This window comes from Chlorocebus sabaeus, chromosome 15, assembly GCF_047675955.1.
Source record: "Chlorocebus sabaeus isolate Y175 chromosome 15, mChlSab1.0.hap1, whole genome shotgun sequence".
Taxonomy (NCBI): domain Eukaryota; kingdom Metazoa; phylum Chordata; class Mammalia; order Primates; family Cercopithecidae; genus Chlorocebus; species Chlorocebus sabaeus.
Window position 1 is genome coordinate 3149115 of NC_132918.1, and position 14527 is coordinate 3163641.

Here is a 14527-nt window from a genome sequence, read left to right on the forward strand (position 1 = left end):
TAATCCCAGCTGTTTGGGAGGCTGAGGCAGGAGAATCACTGGAGCCCAGGAGGTGGAGGTTGTAGTGAGCCGAGATTGTGCCACTGCACTCCAGCCTGGGTGACAGAGAAAGACTGCGTCTCAAAAAATTTTATATATATATAGTGTTAATAGAACACTTGGGGTACAGTAAGGCAAACAGACCAGTTGACAATTGCCATTAAGAGATAGTTTATTACAGTTCCCAAAAGGAGGCGGCATACCATGCCATGCATGGAGGGGGCCACGGGGAAACACTAGGAAACAGAAGGAGGGGTAAACTGTGGGCAAGAGCTCTTATTATGGTTTTGTGGGAAGGAACAGGTCAGGCAGGGTAAGCAGGCTTCAGATTGACTGGTTTAAATAATTCCAGTGGCTCTGGTGCATAGGGGCCATCTCTGTTGTCTGGTCCTGGCCCTGGGGTGATTAGGGCAGGTGAATAGTGACCCAGAGCCTTATCATGGAGGTGGCTGGAGCGTGGGCTCTGGATTGATTGGTTGGCATTTCCAAGACATACTCATGGACAAGTTGTTGGTTGTCTCTAGAAGTTGACTCATCCAGGGAGGGGCAGTCCCTCTGGAGTCAGCAAGGCCCCAGATGCCAAAGCATCAGAGTGCAGAAAGTAAAAGGCATGATTAATACAAGTACCTAGTATTTTTCTATACATATGTACACAGTACTAAGCTCAGTCCATAATACTGGGAAAATAAGATTACCTTTCTTCTAAATTAAGTTAAATCTTACTTGGAGACTTGATTCTGATGGGTACAGTAATTCACTCTCAGTTTCTTTTCTCTTTCTTTTTTTTTTTTTTTTTTTTTTTTTTTTGAGACGGAGTTTCGCTCTGTCGTCCAGGCTGGAGTGCAGTGGTGTGATCTCGGCTCACTGTAAGCTCCGCCTCCTGGGTTCACGCCGTTCTCCTGCCTCAGCCTCCTGGGTAGCTGGAACTACAGGCGCTCGCCACCCACGCCCAGCTAATTTTTTGAATTTTTAGGAGAGACGGGGTTTCATGTGTTAGCCAGGATGATCTCGATCTCCTGACCTCGTGATCCGCCCGCCTTGGCCTCCCAAAGTGCCAGGATTACAGGCGTGAGCCACCGTGCCCAGCCCACTCTCAGTTTCTTTTGGAGCTTCTCCTGGCTGTCCAAACCTCAGCTCCAGGAAAGACAGCAAAGGCCTCTCTGTCTTCTCCACCACAGAAAAATTTGCAGGGAGGCCTCCCTGCCCTTCAAGCCACCGTTCGTCTCAGTTCCTGCTGAGATGCTTGCTGTCCTGACCCTCTTTGTTCCTCAGGCCTGGGAAGCCTGGTGGGGTTGCTGTTTCTCTGTCTCCTGGGCTACATGAGGGTTATTGCAGAGGCCAGGAGTCTCCCCGGTGCCCCATCCCATCCTTCCTCCAAGTCTGGGGAAATGTGGTCACGGGTCTGATAGAAGTTCTGCAGAAGCAGGACATAGATGTGGGCGTCAGCTCAACCCCAGAGCCCTTCCCCTAGCCCACCCCCATGGTCTGGCCCTTTGGCTTCCTCATCCTCAACATCTCAGAGCCACTCCTCCCTTCCTTGCTATTCTCTTGGCCTAGAACTCACTTTTCCCTCTTCTTTGTCCAACTTGAGTTCACATTTATCTAACATTTATTGAGAACCTACTATAAGCCAGATTATCTATGTAACTCCATTTTACCTCATTATATCTATTAATTCTCACAACAGCCTATAAAATCTTATTTATACCCATTTTACAGATGAGAAAAACAAGGTTCCAAGAAGTTAAGTAATTTATTCACAGTCACACAGCTAGCAAAACCCAGCTCTATCTAACTAGAGAGCTGCTGTTCTGAACCAGCGTGCCAGACTGTTTCATGCCAGGGTCGTCTCCTCCAAGAAGCCTCCTCAGATTTCTCCCCAACTTTGAACTAAGAATCTATGGGAAAACTCCAAGTTGCTGTTAACCAGAATGTTATGACTTTTACTTGTGCATACTGCTAACGAACATTTCCCAACATTCCTTGCAGTTAGGTGTGATCATATGACTAAGTTCTCGCTAATAGAAAATTACAATGAGTGAAGTGGTAAGGGTCACCACCACGCCTGCTCATAAAAACTTCCCATGTGCACTCTGTCCACATCAGCTTGCCCAAAGCAACCTTGGGGCCACATGTTGAAGATGGCAGCACCCCTAGCAGCCTGGGTCATAGATGACTGCGCAGAACAGATCCCTCCCACCCCACCCAATATTGAATTGTTATGTGAGAGAGAAGTAAAATTTTATTGTGTTAAGCCTCTAAATTTATCTGTTTGTTTATTTATTTATTTATTTATTTATTTATTTATTTATTTATTTATTTATTATTTTTTCTTTGACAGCGTCTCTGTCGCCAAGCTGGAGTGCAGTTGCGCGATATCGGCTCACTGCAACCTCCACCTCCCGGGTTCAAGCGATTCCCCTGCCTCATCCTCCTGAGTAGCTGGGGCTACAGGCACGCCACCACGCCTGGCTAATTTTTTGTATTTTAGTAGACACAGGGTTTCACCATGTTGGCCAGGATCGTCTCAATCTCCTGACCTCGTGATCTGCCTGCCTCGGCCTCCTAAAGTGCTGGAATTATAGGCTTGAGCCACTGTGCCCAGGCTGTTTATTTCTTACTGGAGCTGGTGTCACCTTAACTAACTTTTGGGGCTTTCTTTCGTTCAAATGCTGCATAATGGTTGATTTACATATTTATCAGTTTTGAAAGACATTCTCCCATCCTCAACAAACATAAAAATTACCTGAGGACCTTGTTATAAAACAGATTTCCAGGGCTCCCATTTCCCCAGGTTCTAACTGATCAAGTTGTGTGTGAGGTCCAGATACCTATATTTTAAACAAGCCTTTTCCATGATCTTGAGGAACGTGGCTCACACACAGATCAGACACTTGGACAAACTCCTCTCTAATGCCACCTCTGAGCCTCAGTTCTCTGTGTCCTGCCAGCAAGCCTGGGGTGGCGGTCACAATGCACAGGCAGTGCTCATGGGGCCCAAGGGCCTTAGACAACCATTCGGATTCTTGGCAACTACTTTATGAGTGATATGGTATCCAGTGTATGTACTTGGCTGGAATTTAGTTACCATGTATTTGTGTGTTTCTATAGGAAAATGAGCTCCAGTTTAATTACAAGCTCACTTGGAGATTAAAGTCCGGCTTAAGGAGAAACTATCCACACAGGCAGAGAAGGTATACATGTTGGTACCTGGGTGCAACGTGAGGTGTGTCTCAAGAACCTGAAATAAGGCAAATAAGAGGGTCCTCCAAGTGGTCACCCTAAAACCAGCTCATGATAGATGCCACTCAGGAGTGGCAGGAAAATCCACCCCAAAGAGGCAGCCCAGGGCTTGGGTCTGGCATATTTGACCAGAACCCAATTGGGTGTATGAGTTCTCTGCTCTCCAAGCTTCTGTCCTTGTCCTATCTTCTCAAATCTTGAAATATCTGCCTTCCCCCTATACCATTAATGGCTTAACATTTCCCATTAAGTGGATGCCCCCCTACACATATACTTTTTAATTTTTAAGAAAATATTGAAAAGGAAGCTTTTGCACAAAAGGGAAAATATGTGTATGAAAATTCAGAAAGATCCTGGACCCAGAAAGAAACTGATGCCCCCAAGAGTGAGAGGGCAGGGGTCCAAAAAACCAGAAGTTTGGAGGGCCTGCAGCAGGTGGAGAGAACAGGTGAGGGGCAGAGGGCAGCCTGGAGAGAAAGAAGAACTCTCACTGGGAGGGAAAGCCAGCTGGGAGCGTGCAGAGGAAGACAAAGAGTGGTCCTAAAGGCCCGCCTGGGGAGAGAACCCTGGGCACTGAGAGTGTGGGCTGCAAGTACGGGGAGCCAGGAGAGAGCTACAGGACAGCCAAGGCCAGAAAAAGCACAGGCTGAGCGCTGAGGAGGGGCCAGAGCAGGGCAGCGTGGGCAGGTGAAGAGAGTTGGGGAGCAGGTGCAGGACATGTGCTCCCACAACACTGGGCTATAGGGGTTGTCTTCCTGTGTCTGGCCTGGTGCGAGGTAGTACTGCCAGCAGCCAGGAAGAGAGATGATATGCTGGGGTCTGCATTTCATCCTCAGGGACATATGACATTAACATATCCCAAGAAACATCTGTGTCATCAGAAGGAGGGCTGCTCAGAGTAGACAAAAGAAGGTAAGAGGAGCAGAGGAAGCAAATGTCAGACCTGCCCACTCCCAGCACCATCGATGGGGGACAGGGAGAAGGACCTGCACTGTTTGGTCCTAGAATGTCCATGAGGACAGGAGCTGTTCTATTTCCCACCATCTGTCCTGTGCCAGCGCAGTACCTAGCACACAGCAGGAGCTCAAAAGACACTTGTTGAATGAATGAGTGCCTCAGTGGGTGGGCAAAAGGTGGCCGTTACCCATATGGTGAAGATGGTAGAGTCAGACTTAGCCCAATGTCATTAACCTTTGGGTTCTGACAAGCACCTGCTCAGCTACCAAGCTTACAAGACCCTTTCAATCCACCTGACTAAGGAAGAGAAGCCTGCATTGGGCAGAACACAGATTTCACTGTGTAGGGAACACAGCGCCTTGGAAAGTGCACATATTTCCAGCTTGAAATATCGATCTTGGAGACTAATTCATTCTCAGCATTTTGGCAAAACTAGGCTTCTGAGTCTGCCAAATTGATACTAGGCTCTGTACCATGAACATTATGAAAATAATGGTAATAAAACTGCTGAAATTGAGAGTTTATTCTATGCCAGTCATTGTGTTACAGACTTAACATATACTCTCTGACTTAATCCTGACCACCATGTGTGGTGACCCCCTCAGAGGGGTGAAGTTCCTGCCTAAGTTCACACACTGTTAAGTGTCATGTTTCTCCTCACTGTCTGTAGTGAATTTCACCTGGGGACACCCTCTCCGGAGTGTGTGCCTCCCCCACTAAAATATTTTGCAAGGTAGTGAAGAGGCCCTGGACTGGGAGACAGGAACCTGGATTTGACTTTTCTGTCTAAAATTGGTTGACTGTGTAGCTTTACTGGTTGTGTAGCTTTGAGCCACAAGTCAGTCAGCTTCTTGAGCCTCAGTTTATTTAGCTGTAAAATAGAGGTGGCAACATTTGCTCAATGAATGAATGAATCCTCTACCTCATCCCTTTTGCAGTTGTTAAAGAAATCAAATAGTGTAGATGGCAACACTTTACATAATACAAAGCATTGCTTGTATTTAAGGGATTATAATTTTACAGCCTCAAGTCGCTGTTGTGATTGCTTTGGTTTTAAAGGAACAGCATTGTCTCTTTTTCCTTCTGCTTTGAGCCCTGACCTGGGATTTGTCTTTCAAAGGAGTCCCTAAGGTAGCGGCTCTGTCTCAACTCCAGGACGAGTCTGAGTCAGGCTACCCCAAGGAGGTGAGGACCGCAGGCCAGAGACGGGGAGGCAAAGAGGAAGGGGACATTCATTCTCCTTGAGAGGCAAGGGTGGAAAAATGGAAAACCTTCCCAGAAGGGAATTCCCTAGGTATTTCTAAGCAGTTGACTGCCCCTGGGGTGGGGGCCATCTCCCTCACCTGGCCTTATCTCTAGGTAAACCCTGCTTCCTCATGTTGGAGCTCTTTCTGTGGGTGATAATGAGACATCTTGACTCTCACACACCCACCAGGGTTACTGGTTGAGTAAGACAGCCTGAGATGCTGCCTCCCAAACACAAATGACCCTCAGGTTTCCTGAGATGCCAGCCTCGGGGCTGGACCTCAGAGCCTGGCATCCTCCCTCAAGCTGAAGGCCAATTTGCCCTTCAGTGACCTGGATGCCTGTCCAGCCTCTGGTCACCCCCATAAGTGTCCACTGGGCCACGGGAGCTCATGCCATTCCCTGAAAAGCCCCAGGCCTTGGCCTTTCTCCTCAGGGAGGCAACCTTCACCCGGGACAGGGCCATCACCCCCTCGTCTTTTGGGCGGAAACTTCAGGCTTCTTAGAAGCTTAACTTCAGCTCTTGACCTCTCTAGCTGTTTTCTTTTTCCACTTAAAGGGCAAAAAATCTATTGCCAGGCTATTTTAGGTGAACTCACTGAAAAAAATGAAAAGGCGAGGGGGAGAAGAAGATCAACTTTGGGACGTCATAGCTATTTTTAGCCAAATCTCCTCTCCCTCCAGGACTCGGGCTCTATTTGGGAACCTTGTGTCTTGGTGGGCAGCCAACCTTGTGTTTTTTCCAGAGAGTAATCCCCTGGCGTATGGCAAAGGCTCCTGGTCCTCCTCACTGTTTTTATGGAGAGCAGTTAGTGACAGCCTGCCGTCAGTTCTGGCTTCCTGCTCGCAGGCCTCCAGCAACTCAGTATCTTTCATACTTTGCAAAGCACTTTGCAGTCGGGACTACTGTCCTGGGACTGCACTGTGGTATTAGGTGGTGGGGCCTTTGGGAGGTGATGAAGTCCTTAGGGTTGAATGGGATCGTGCCCTTATAAAAGGGACCCCACACACTCATCCCAGTTCAGGCCTCCCTCAGTTCTGCATCAGATGAGACCCTGCCCTCGACCTAGGTGGCAGGGGGTACTTGTATTTAACCTTTTCCAGTGGTGGCTAGGACTCCCTCCTTTACTACAGGCTTCAGACACACCAGAAAGAGCAACTTTTGGTAAATTAATGAGTTTGTATCCAGGTCACATGTTGGTAGGAAGCATCATTCATTGTTCGCTATCCTAAGAATCCTGGTTAACCTCAGAACTAAAATCATGTGAAATATTGCCTGATCCGGGATCCTTGGCCCTACATACAAACCCAGAAAGTCATGCACATTTTTTCGTTCAACCAGAAGAAGCAACTTTGGTTTTGAGATGTGTCACCATGAAAATTAGGGGAAAAACAAAGATAAATCAATGGAATTGAAATCCAGGCCAAGAACTAGACTGAGGAGAGCTGAGTTCAGGTCAGGGAGGCCCAGCACTGGCAGGGGAGAGATTCAGTGTTGGGGAGTAGTCAGGGATGACACAGGGTCCTGACAAAATGGACCATGGACAGACCTGATATCTGCTGGTCCCACTTACTCCCAGAAAGAGCCATCAAGAATGATGAAGTGATGCTTCCCAATATTTAGTTTAGAAGCCGACGGAGTTAGATGATATTTCTGAGAATCAAATTTTGCTCATCAATTTGAGGGGCAGCAGATAGAGTACTCTGAAATGCTGAATATTTGGCTAAAGAGGGCAATATTTCTTGGGATACATGGGCAGCTTTTCTTTTCTAAATGGAAGTAGGCTGGGCCTGGTGGCTTATGCCTGTAATCCCAGCACTTTGGGAGGCTGAGTCAGGATGATCACTAGAGGCCAGGAGCTCAAGACCAGCCTAGGCAACATAGCAAGACTCACCCCGTATCTAAACAAGACAAAATAAATAAAACAAAAAAGCCAGATATGGTGGCATGCACCCATAGTCCCAGCTACCCAGGAGGCTGAGGCAGGAGGATTGCTTGAGCCCAGGAGTTTGAGGCTGCAGTGAGCTATAATTACACCACTGCACCAGCCTGGGTGACAGAGCAAGACCCTGTTTCAAAAACCAAATAAATAAAATGGAAATGGCTTTTTGCTCTGAGTATAAAAATAATTTACGTGCATTGTGAAGAGAGTGAAAAGCATCCCAAACCTCACCACCCAAAAATAATCACAGTTACTGTTGTGGGGAGTAACATCGAGACATGAGCTTAGATACACACGTCTACAACTGTCCCTAAACGGGTTCACAGAATTCTTCGGGGATGGCTGTGCTTTTATTGTGGGAAAACTACTATCTGCTTTGTCTAAATAAGACAGATAGAGGGGCCTAGATTGCTACCGAGGGGCAGGGGGACAAATGTGTTTTCCCTGACACCATCTACCATGGTCATGGCAGTCATGGTGGGGAAAGTGGCCTGTTTATCTAGAAGGAGCTGCTTTCTTTTGGAAGCACACTGATCCCAATCCAGGCCTCCCTCAGTTCTGCATCAGATGAGACCCTGATCTTGAACTGGGTGGCAGGATGTACTTGTATTTAACCTTTTCCAGTGACGGCTAGGACCCCTCCCTTACTCAGATGCTGCAAGATGGATGCCACCCCATAACTGGGTGGGAGGGGACCAGCAGCTTCAAAGCTAATACACCCGGGACCGCAGTGGCCATGATTTAAAGGCCCTGCTTTACCACTTACTCTACTGCCCCTAGCAATGGAGTGGGAAAGGGCTGTAGGCAGAACTGTGCCCTCTCAAGGACCTGGTGTTTATTTCTCTGAGCCATCCTCTGACCTTGGGTCATCCAATAATGGTAATAGTTAACATTTGTTAACTACTTACTTTACTTTTACATAATCTCATTTACTGCTCACAACAATCCTGTGAGGTTGTATTATCCTCATTTCACAGCTAAGAAACTAAGGCCCAGAAAGGTTAAATGCAAAGTCACACAGCTGGGGGAGATGTAACCAAGTCCACATCCACATGACTCCAGAGCCCAAGTCTCTAATCACTGTGTTATTCTACCTGCCTCAGCAGTGACAGACAGTATGGTTTGTGAGGGTTAATTTTCTGTGTCAATTTAAGGAGGGCATGGGATGCCCAGATTAAACATTGCTTCTGGTGTGCTTCTATGAGGGTGTTTCTGGATGAGATTATCAATTGGATCAGAAGTCCAAGACAAAGATACCAGCAGATCTGGTGTCTGGTAAGGGCCACTTCTTGGTTCAAAGATGGAGCCTTCTCCCTATGTCCTCACATGGTGAAAGGGCGGGGATGTTTCTGGGGTCCCTTTTATAAGGGCATGATCCCATTCAACCCTAAGGACTTCATCACCTCCCAAAGGCCCCACCACCTAATACCATCACATGGGTGACTAAGTTCAAATATATGCAATGTGGAGGGACGCAAGCCTTCAAACTATAAAAAATTATTGACAAATAGTTACATAAAAGGAGGAAATAAAAACATGCTCAAATTTAGTCAAGCTGAGTGAAATGCAAACTAAAACTACCGTGAGATACCATTTTTCATATAATCAGTTTGGTACTACTGTAGGCAAGGCTGCAGAGAAGAAGTAACTCTCACACATTGATGATAGAAATGGAAGTTGGTATGACCACTACGAAGGGCAATTTGGCACTATCTACCAAGATAAAATGTTGAACCCAGCAATTCCATATCCACGAATATACCTTATGGACATATTTACACAAATGTCAAAGAACACATTTGCACAAATGTAAAATAACACATGCACAAGGTTTATGGCACTGGTGTTTATAATTTTTAAGTATACAGAAGTAACCCAAACTTCCATCAATAGAGGACTAGCTAAATAAATTGTGATTTACAGAGAATGGTTAGTCTCTATGTTTTAACCTGGAAAAGTACTCAAGATATATTAGGTGAAAACAATAAGGTCAGAACTGTAAGTATACTCTAAAACCCTTTGTGTAAAAATGGGGCAGGAGAGATAGAATATGTTTACATGTTCGCACATATGCTAAGGAAATTCTGGAAGACTATAAAAGAAACTGATGACAATGGTTACCTGAGACAGGGATGAGATTGTGTGAATGAGGACTAGGGGTGGGAGGGAGACTTTTTGCTACATTAAATACATTAAATTTATAAACCATGTGCCCACATTACATACTCAAAAATAAAATTAAAAAAAAAACAAATAAAGAAATCAGGCTGGGTGTGGTGGCTCACACCTGTAATCCCAGCATTTTGGGAGGCCAAGGCAGGTGGATCACCTAAGGTCAGGAGTTGGAGACCAGCCTGGCCAACATGGCAAATCTCTGTCTCTATTAAAAATACAAAAATTAGCCAGGTGTGGTGGTGCATGCCTATAATCCCAGCTACTTGGGAGGCTGAGGCAGGAGACAGGAGAACTGCCTGGGCCAAGGAGCAGAGGTTGCAGTGAGCCGAGATCGCACCATTGCACTCCAGCCTGGGCGATAAGAGTGAAACTCCATCTCAAAAAAAAAAAGTCAAAAAGAACAGAAGGCCTAGTCCAGCTTTATTCTCGCAACCCAGTCATCACTGCCTGGCTCCGGTGGCAACCTAGTGAACACAATGCTGACCTTTACCAACAGTAGATGCTGAACCATGCCATACATAACTAACAGAGTTTGTGGAAAATAATAACATAATTAAAAATTTGGAGAACCTGAGGCAAGTTTTTGCAAGGGAAAATCATAAACTCATTAATTTTCACAAGTGATTAGAGTGTTAATTAAATATCCTGTTAATGAAATAAAGTTTATTTTTTGAAAGAAAATTGCCAAGACAGAATAAGAAATAGTGTTAATCCACCATTCCTCTCAGCGAACATACTTTCTGTGAGACTTTTTTTAAAACTTCTTGGTATTCTTCTACATTCTGATGAGCTCCAGGTAAGTCTCCAGCCTTTTCTCCATATTTCAGACTCATAACAGTCTACTAGACATCTCTCCCCATATATCTCTCAGGCCCCTCAAACTCAACCTGTCTAAAGTCAAACTCAGTACACATCTCTAAAGCCTGCTCTCCATTACTTTAGGTGGCACTGCCATCTACCCAGTTCCCTACTTAAGGAACCTGGAGGGCATGCCAATTATTCTTCTTTCTTTCCTCCCCCCATCAACCACAAAATCCCAAAAATCTTACCTCCTTAGTATTCCTTTAAGTATTGATATATTCCCTTCTTCTTTTATCCTATTATGACCACCATCACCTCAATCCATTTCCAACTCTCTCTTGTGCTGTTATAAGGGCCTTGTAAGTGGTCTTCCTGTCCCCAGCTTATCAAACCCATCCCTCCAATTCATCCCAAAGGACCCTTAAAAAAAATAAGTCTAATTTTGCCACCTCTCAATTGCAACCTTATAACATCTTCTCATTGTGCATAGGCCGAGGTCCAAGTTCCTTAGCGTGGACTCTAGGTGAGAGTGACTGTGCATCCCAGCGTCTCCAGGACAGTTCCAGTTTATCCCTGTTGTCTTGAGGTCCCACTAACTAGCATCCTCTCTCACGTCAAAGTATCCTGATTTGGACAGCAAATTATTTGGTCTCCCTAACCCCAGGGTCTTCCACAGTTTGACCCTTGCCTGCCTCTCCAGCTTCATCTCCTAACACTTGGTGTTCCAGAACGCCAAACTGTGAATCACCCACTTCCATATATGCCATGGTTTCTAATCGTTTCACTTTTCCTCTGATTGTCTCCTCTGCCTGGAATGTGAGAGGACCTTCTGCTTCCTTCACACTCTGCCTTGTTCACTTACACTTCATCTTGCCCTTTAAGACTCAGCTCAGCATCACTCCTTCAGAGAGCCTTCCAGGCTGTTCTTCGGATAGTTTCCTATCTCTATATTTCTGTTATGTCTTTAGCAAACTTCATATGTTTGACTGTGTCCCCACCCAAATCTCATCTTGAATCTATAGCTCCCATAATTCCCACATGTCATGGGAGAGACTGGGTGGGAGATAATTGAATCACAGGGCCAGGCCTTTCCTGTGCTGTTCTCATGATAGTGAATAAGTCCCATGAGGTCTGATGGTTTTATAAATGGGAGTTCCCCTGCACACGCACTCTTGCCTGCTGCCATGTGAGACGTGCCTTTGCTTCTCCTTTGCTTTCCACCATGATTATGAGGTCTCCTGAGCCATGTGGAACTTGAGTCCATTAAACCTCTTTCCTTTATAAATTATCTAGTCTCAGGTATGTCTTTATTAGCAGTGTGAGAACAGACTAATACAAAAGTCTACTCTCGAATTTAGTACATTACACTGTAATTATTGATCTGTGGATCTGCCTCCCCTCACTAGATTATAGATTTCTTGAAGGCAAGAACTTTGTCTCATATATCTTTACACCCTCAGAACTTGAAATTCTAGATTTTAAGTTCTAGATTCCTGGCACAGCAGGTCACAAGAGTGAAAGCACAGTAACAGAAACAAACTGAGTGCATTTGAGGAGCAGAAAGAAGGTCTGTGTGGCTGGAGCATAGTGAAGGGGAGAGTAGAGTCCAGGACGAGGTCACAGTGGGAGGCAGCAGCCAGACCATGTCACGGCCTTAGAGCTCGGCGAGATGCCCTGACTACTCAGACCAAGCGGTGTACTAGAGAGGGGGGAATGTGGGATTTGAAGTCTGCTGTACTTGAGTTAGACAATTTCGTTTTTTACCAGCTGAGTTACCATAGATAACTTTTAAAACTGTCTCCAAGCTTCAGTTTCCTTGTCTATAAAGTGAATATAATAAAATTATAAATTTTATATAATATAATAAAATTTATATGACTAAATTGCAATGAGTAGTAAATGAGATGAAATATGTTAACCATCTAGCATAGTGCCTGGCAGATCTAAGCTGTTCATTAAATAAGAGTTATTATGACCATTTCTTGTCAGAAATGGACAGAAGGGAGCCCAGTTCCAGAAGCTCTGAGTCATACCCTCAGAAATTAGTGAGCTCCCTATGTCCTGAAAAGGGCTGAGAGGTTGCAGCAGACAGGAGACTCTAAGGTTAATAAAGTGTTTCAAGTCTGCAAAGTTCTGCAAAAGCAATTCTACATTGCAAAAGCCAGCGTGCTTCAAGCACAGGCCACCGCATTCCCTGCCTGATCAGAAATGTGTCCATTCTGTTCTTCAGTAATAAACTGACTATTCAAGCATAATTCTGATTTTTATCATAAGAATCAATAAGACAACAGGGTTTATTTGAAGAATTTCACCCTATGGTCACTTTTGCAGGCACACATCCTTTCTCTCTCATGAGATCCTCTTGAGCAAACCTTCACTGGTGCTCACTTTCCCTCCCTCTGGGGAGACACCTTGTCACCCACAAGTTACCTCTGAAAGCAGGATTTTTTTATGCCAGATATTACTTAACTTCCAACAGTCCCCATTACACAGCTTTCATTCAGTCAGGTAGGAATTATGCCAACACCTGTAATACTGGTGCAGCAAAGAACCAGTCAGAGGAAACAATGACCATAGCACTGGGCAGGACCCTGCAACCCAAATGCCCAAGTGATAGCCCTTTAGTTGCTGGATTGTAAAGAGGTACTGGGGGACTGGCCAGAAAGGCTGGGGTGCTGAGGAAGCACTTGGGTGGCAATTTACCAACCAGACAACATTTTAGCAGTCAGTTCAACCTCAGTGTGTATCTGCTGCACACCAGGTGGGAACAGATGAGTTTGTTCATCTGCAGGAATATTCTATTGAGCAGTTATCATTGCTTCATTTCCCACACGCCCATGCCCTTTTATCCAGAGTAAGCAAAATGAGCCTCTAAAGCAATATGGTGTGGTTGAAAGGTGTCCAGATGGAGAGACAAGACCTCTGGTACTGGTCTGGGTTTTGCTTCTTACCATCTGTGCGACAGTGGGCAAGTTAACTTCCTCATCCGTAAAATAAGATAGTCATGCTCACTTAGTAGAAATGGCATGAAAAAATAAAAGATGAGAATGCATATAAAGTGCCAACACGGGGCCCAGCACCTAAGTGGTCAAGACATTGCAGCTTTTATCCCTATTCTCTCTAGCAATCTGAAAGCAGTTTTTCTTGGGTGCCATCAGCCCTTCAAAGGGAAGTGGAGTCATGGAAGCTGCCCTCTGAGTTGTGTTTTGGAGGATCTAGTGCCTAAAGTCAACTGCTGGGTGGATGATCTCAGAGAGGGACGATGAAGGAGGACAGCTACCAGCAACCTTCTTCACCCCACCCTCCCAGCCCCCAGGGAGGCGTCCACAAATTCCAGCTTCCGCAATCCATTTTGAAGAGGGATTGTAGGGCACCAAGCAGGGATTTAAGAAGTGGGAGAGCAATGCTTGATGACTCACTGCCCAAAGACAATGAGGCATCTGGGGGGCAGCAGAGGGTTGGAGGGATTGATGCTTACCTTGTTCCATCTTGGTTTTCCTTGCCTCCTGATCACCACTGTGTTTGGGCAATTTAATGGATTTGCCATGGGAACCTGCATGGTAGAAAGAACAGAATAAAGCAGTCTGAAGACTTGGGTTTGCGACTAGCCAAGACAATGTTAAGCAAAAAGAACAAAACTGGAGGCATCATGCTACCTGACGTCAAACTATACTACAGGGCTACAGTAAGCAAAACAGCATGGAACTTGTATAAAAGCAGACACATAGACCAATGGAACAAAATAGAGAACACAGAAATAAGGTCACACACCTACAACTATCTGATCTTCGACAGATCTAACAAAAACAAGCAATGAAGAAAGGATTTTCTATTCAAGAAATAGTGCTGGGATAACTGGCTAGCCATATGCAGAAGATTGAAACTGGACCCCTTCCTTACACCATACACAAAAAATTAACTCAGGATAGATTAAAGACTTAAATGTAAAAACAAAAACCATAAAAATTCTGGAAGACAACCTAGGCAACACCATTCCGGACATGGGAACTGGCAAAGATTTCATAACAAAGACACCAAAAGCAATTGCAGCGAAAGCAAAAATTGACAAATGGGATCTAATTAAACTGAAGAGCTTCTGCACAGCAAAGGAAACTATCAATAGA

At 45.3% G+C, this 14527-nt stretch overlaps 1 long non-coding RNA gene across 1 annotated transcript in view; it reads right to left on the reverse strand.

Annotated features, from left to right (window-relative positions):
* The window catches only part of LOC140713462 (uncharacterized), a 52685-nt gene that overhangs the window by 9554 nt on the left and 28604 nt on the right, over nucleotides 1–14527 (reverse strand). The window contains exon 2 of the long non-coding RNA XR_012095539.1: nucleotides 13882–13956. This is a non-coding gene — a long non-coding RNA (uncharacterized lncRNA). The remainder of the gene's footprint in view (nucleotides 1–13881; nucleotides 13957–14527) is intronic.